At 34.5% G+C, this 6,008-nt stretch overlaps 3 non-coding genes across 3 annotated transcripts; 1 reads left to right on the forward strand and 2 right to left on the reverse strand.

Moving 5' to 3' along the window:
- Positions 1–3,338: 3,338 nt before the first annotated feature.
- On the reverse strand, positions 3,339–3,410 carry TRNAS-GGA (transfer RNA serine (anticodon GGA)). Its single transcript has one exon. It is a non-coding gene; the product is annotated as a tRNA-Ser (tRNA).
- Positions 3,411–3,720: 310 nt separating this feature from the next.
- TRNAS-GGA (transfer RNA serine (anticodon GGA)) lies at positions 3,721–3,792 on the reverse strand. The gene has a single exon. It is a non-coding gene; the product is annotated as a tRNA-Ser (tRNA).
- Positions 3,793–4,468: 676 nt separating this feature from the next.
- Positions 4,469–4,540, forward strand: TRNAS-GGA (transfer RNA serine (anticodon GGA)). The gene has a single exon. It is a non-coding gene; the product is annotated as a tRNA-Ser (tRNA).
- The last annotated feature ends 1,468 nt before the right edge of the window (positions 4,541–6,008 follow it).

Raw genomic sequence — 6,008 nt, forward strand, 5'->3', positions numbered from 1 at the left:
AAAAAAATGATAATTAAAAGTGATATTTCAATTAATGATTGATTAAAAATTGAAATATTTTTTATTTTGAAAAGTACTGGATCTAATGAGCTGAGATTTTGCATGTTACTTTCCATGTGTATATTAAACTTTTTCTCCAAATTTGAAAAAGATTGGTCAAATAGGAAAAAAAGTTCCAAAATATAGTTGAGTGTCCGCTAAGAGGTGAAGAAACTGCACTCTTGGTCTCATGTTCTAACTGACCTCTTTCTATTATTTCATTATGGTATGCAGTCGTCACTCATCAACAACTTTGAAAAAGAACGTACAGTAGAATTTGTATTATCCACTGTAACGGAGTGGTCTGAATGGTTAATAATCGTACCATAAAAGATTTTCATAAATAAGTGCATAATACTTAGTTTTTTCATAATTTAAAGCTCCTCTTCTAGTAACCACCAGCGTCTTCACACTACACTATACAATATTATGTTGGTTATAACTAATAAACACAACGAAGTGCAGTAATATGTAACGCTTTTTTTCTTCATATGAATATCTAAAAAATTAATCCAGAAACAGACTTTGTACTGAAAGTGATGTGAGTTTTCCTTTAACCTCTTTGGTTCCTGACTTCAAAACTCTGTGCCATCGAAAGTAAGTGCATCCTTCTCATTGAATTTCAATTAAGGAGGTGAGTAACTCTATAATGAAAATTTTTAGGTGTTTAGGTTAAGAGATAAGTTTAAAATATTGAAGCTACCCTGCAACTTAAGCCCACATGAAATTCTGTCACTACATAAAACATTTCAATAATATCAATAAAGTAGTCCTCAGTGTATGTTTAAATTAAAATGTGTGAATTCTAATAACGTGACTTTAAAGATAATAAAATACGTTACTGTATTATTAATTTTTCTATTTAATTTCGGTTTTAATGTTATAAATAATGTACTTCTATTTCAACGTATGTAGTTTCGATATTTTAAGTGTTGTTGCATCATTTTTAAGGAAAATTCTAAGGTAGGTCCATTTATCGTAACCAGCCTACCAGTACAGTTAATTTTCAGTTAATTTAAGGTTATTAAATACTATTTATTTTAGTAAAAGGTTCGCCCAATTCAGATTTTTGTGAAAGGGTTCACAAGTCGAAAAAGTTTGTGAACCACTGAGGTAGAGCTTACAACTGGGGGAAGCTCAAATGGGGGAAAGAGAAAAACACAATGATTTATTGTTTCTGAACCCATAATGAATTGTAATTTGTATTATGTAAAAAAGACACAAGATGTACTCAAATCATCCTTAGCTATAATTAGCAATCATTTTACCCAACAAACTTTTATTGTAAATGATTTCCTATGTTTTCGTTTCATTTATCTTAATGTTTTCTTTTTCCTTTCAAATTGTCACACAATTGGTTTTAATGATTATTCTTTATGAATTGATTAGTAGGATTATCTATTCGAACCCTTATTTAGGGCGGCTTTTTTTTTTTTTTTTTTTGTAAAAAATTATTATTATGTATGAGCTACAGTATTACATATAACTTCCTAAGAAGTAACTGAGAGGGAAATGAGCCAAAAATAATTAAATTTAGTGCAAACATAAACAATGAAAACATTCTGGTTGTTTTTAACATTGTGAAACTTCAAAAATCTTAGAGTCTAAATGATAAACTAAGTAATGTTCTGGATCATATTACATCTCTTACCACTGAACAGAAATAACTTGTCAGTTATTCAATGTCACGCAATGTCTAATAAACACAACGAAGTGCAGTAATATGTAACGCTTTTTTTCTTCATATGAATATCTAAAAAATTAATCCAGAAACAGACTTTGTACTGAAAGTGATGTGAGTTTTCCTTTAACCTCTTTGGTTCCTGACTTCAAAACTCTGTGCCATCGAAAGTAAGTGCATCCTTCTCATTGAATTTCAATTAAGGAGGTGAGTAACTCTATAATGAAAATTTTTAGGTGTTTAGGTTAAGAGATAAGTTTAAAATATTGAAGCTACCCTGCAACTTAAGCCCACATTAAGTAATGTTCTGGATCATATTACATCTCTTACCACTGAACAGAAATAACTTATCAGTTATTCAATGTCACGCAGCACAGAAGCTTTGAGATGCTGCTACTTTAGACAGCACCAGATCATTTCACACCATGGACAACTATGGTGATAAGGCTGACAAATTTTCTTATCATGCTGCATTCAGACTACACTTGGTGCATTCTAAAATTTCCATTCATTTGACCAACTGGTGAGCAATTTGAATATCACTAACAACTGAGGAGTTGAATACGGGCGTAATCCATGTTTTGCCCTTTTTAAGTTCAATGCATTATTAGATTCTCTAATGTGTATTTGGTCACCTTGCAAAGTTTCGATTTGATATCTCTTTTTTTAGTGGTCTGGGGCGCAATATAAGTGATGAGCTATTTTCACAGTTTAATCACAGTCTAGTATATACAGTCATGAAACTCAATACATAGTAAATATGCATCCATAGGTAGTTGCTAACCACTTGGATCACTACTATCGCCTCATTACAGACAATGCGAAATAGTACCTGCACAGTTTATTGTTCCTAGCACCCTCAACAACTCAAACTTCGTGACTGCATATACTAGACTGTGGTTTAATGTTAGTTATCAGGTGGTGGTTGGAAGGTTGTTTTATAATTTCTACGTACATACTTAGGACTTAAGGGTGAAGTCAATTTATTATTGTTTTAAGGGGTTAGGTACAGCTTACAGCAGTAAAATTTTGGAAATATTCAACATTTTTTTTTCCTCCATTACTGTATCTAGTACAATAATGAAAATTAGTTTGTGTAAAACACTGTCCTTCTGCTATATGAAAAAAATATTTTTACTATTTAAAACAATCATTTTACATTTTTTTTTTTTTTTTTTTTTTCAAAATTCAGTTCACTGTGCAGTGATGAAGCGTTTCCCACATGACTCAAAAACTAACCAACATTCTGTGATGAAACTTTTTGTGTGTATTTATGCATGTCATATCGACAATATGGTGCAAGATCACTTCTGTATCTATGATAGATTGTCTGATAAAAAATAAATTCATTAACAAATTTGGTCAAATATCAGTATTTCTCTTACATAAAATAAAAAAAATTATTTATTAAGGAATGTAGTTGAAAGAGCATGATATTGTAAACATGTGTTTCAGCAATAAAGTAAAAGAGAGAGAACATGAAGTTAATAAGTTTGTGAGTTATGAGGGAAACGCTTCATCACTGCACATTGAACTACCACCATTATTAATTTTGAAAAAATATATATATATAATTCTTTTTAAATTATGAGAGAGAGATGGAACGGAGAAAAATTCTCTCCGGCGCCGGGATTTGAACCCGGGTTTTCAGCTCTCCGTGCTGATGCTTTAACCACTAAGCCACGCCGGATACAATCCCGACACCGTTGAGAATCGTCTCAGATTAAGCTCCATCTCTTGGGTTCCCTCTAGTGGCCGCCCTCTGCACTACGTCATAGATGTCTATGCACGCAGGACCGAAGTCCATACATGTGTAGAGGTGCACTCAGATGAGTGACTGGTTGGCCGGGGTCCGACGGTATGGGCGCCGTCTTTAAATCACAAAGTGATTTATTACGCATATCATATTTATTTTGATGTACCGAAGTACATATGATATTGCCATGCAGATGTTCTGCTTTCTCAGATGATGAGAGAGAGATGGAACGGAGAAAAATTCTCTCCGGCGCCGGGATTTGAACCCGGGTTTTCAGCTCTCCGTGCTGATGCTTTAACCACTAAGCCACGCCGGATACAATCCCGACACCGTTGAGAATCGTCTCAGATTAAGCTCCATCTCTTGGGTTCCCTCTAGTGGCCGCCCTCTGCACTACGTCATAGATGTCTATGCACGCAGGACCGAAGTCCATACATGTGTAGAGGTGCACTCAGATGAGTGACTGGTTGGCCGGGGTCCGACGGTATGGGCGCCGTCTTTAAATCACAAAGTGATTTATTACGCATATCATATTTATTTTGATGTACCGAAGTACATATGATATTTCCATGCAGATGTTCTGCTTTCTCAGATGATGAGAGAGAGATGGAACGGCGTGGCTTAGTGGTTAAAGCATCAGCACGGAGAGCTGAAAACCCGGGTTCAAATCCCGGCGCCGGAGAGAATTTTTCTCCGTTCCATCTCTCTCTCATCATCTGAGAAAGCAGAACATCTGCATGGAAATATCATATGTACTTCGGTACATCAAAATAAATATGATATGCGTAATAAATCACTTTGTGATTTAAAGACGGCGCCCATACCGTCGGACCCCGGCCAACCAGTCACTCATCTGAGTGCACCTCTACACATGTATGGACTTCGGTCCTGCGTGCATAGACATCTATGACGTAGTGCAGAGGGCGGCCACTAGAGGGAACCCAAGAGATGGAGCTTAATCTGAGACGATTCTCAACGGTGTCGGGATTGTATCCGGCGTGGCTTAGTGGTTAAAGCATCAGCACGGAGAGCTGAAAACCCGGGTTCAAATCCCGGCGCCGGAGAGAATTTTTCTCCGTTCCATCTCTCTCTCATCATCTGAGAAAGCAGAACATCTGCATGGAAATATCATATGTACTTCGGTACATCAAAATATATCTTTTTAAATTGTAAAAATATTTTTTTTTTTCATATAGCAGAAGGACAGTGTTTTACACATACTAATTTTCATTATTGTACAAGATAAAGTAATGAAGGAAAAAAATGTTGAATATTTCCAAACATTTTATTGCTGTAAGCTGTACCTAACTCCTTAATGTGTCTGCTTCACAGAGTTTTCTCGGTTGTTACTGTCCATATTCTTTGGCAAGAGGACGCAGCATTTAACAGATTTAGATGTTCCAGCTGTCCCACCAAACCCTGTGCAATCGAGGAAGGAAAATGATGTTAGGAGTCTGTACATTTTCCTGTCAGAAGAACAGAAGACTTAGGGTACTTTGAACTAGTATTTGCTAAGTTTCATCAATTTGCTTGACTTTCGTTGTATCTAGTACATTTTTTCTTAATTTCCTCAACTTTTCTTTTTTTTTTACACAAGTGGAATCTTTAATATTGTTCTGAAAATATGGTTGGGTTTACAAAAAAGAAAGAATTTTACTTGTAATCATTTCTCACGAATTTAAAAATATGATGAAACACAATGTTGTCCTTAAAACAGTATAAATTGTGTGTCCATATTCCTTGTGTAATCCTCCTTATTTAATCCTCAACAAGAAATCGCAGAAGGAAATTTGTTCTGTCATTTTTCCATGCATAGGGTAATTGAATCGAAGAAAGGCCATTGAAGGAATAAGGGCAATTGCAACGATATTTTATAACGACTATTTCTTCCTTATTGTATACACATTTATATCAATTAAAATGTTTTTCATTTAATAAAATATTGAATAACAGCGTGAATTTCCGTTGTTTACTCTGACTACACATGTGTTATTTATACAGCTACTCAAATATTTCAAAGGCCTTTTTCTCAAAACTTCAATTTCTGGGTTACGCCCGTTTTCGATTCAACTCCTCAATTACACTGAATCCAATTTCTTCTACGTTGGCATATAGTTAACATCAGGATGAGACATGTTTAAATCACTGCGACAACTAGATGGAAAGTTTTAGAGCTAATAATGCATCATCTAATAATATTTTAGGAAAAGTATATCTCGATTCCTGGATAGGTATTGTGCAATGAGAATATTTGAAGATATGGTCCTACTCGCAAGAATAGGAGAAAATTTCTAGTTAGATAAGAAGAAGTCACTCATTTGTTAATATCTGATCAGATACCTTTATTATTTTCAGAAGAAACTGACTGCAATATATTATGTTCTAGCTCAAACACTATCAGTATGCGAAACTTATATAAGATCAGGACGAAAAACGAAAATAATTGTTTATAAAATTAAGTATGTGTTTATAAAGCTGAAAAACAGAACAATTTTCCAGAATGACAAAAATTTAGGTAACATATTTTCTACC

Source organism: Periplaneta americana, chromosome 12 (genome assembly GCF_040183065.1).
Source record: "Periplaneta americana isolate PAMFEO1 chromosome 12, P.americana_PAMFEO1_priV1, whole genome shotgun sequence".
In the NCBI taxonomy this organism is placed as follows: domain Eukaryota; kingdom Metazoa; phylum Arthropoda; class Insecta; order Blattodea; family Blattidae; genus Periplaneta; species Periplaneta americana.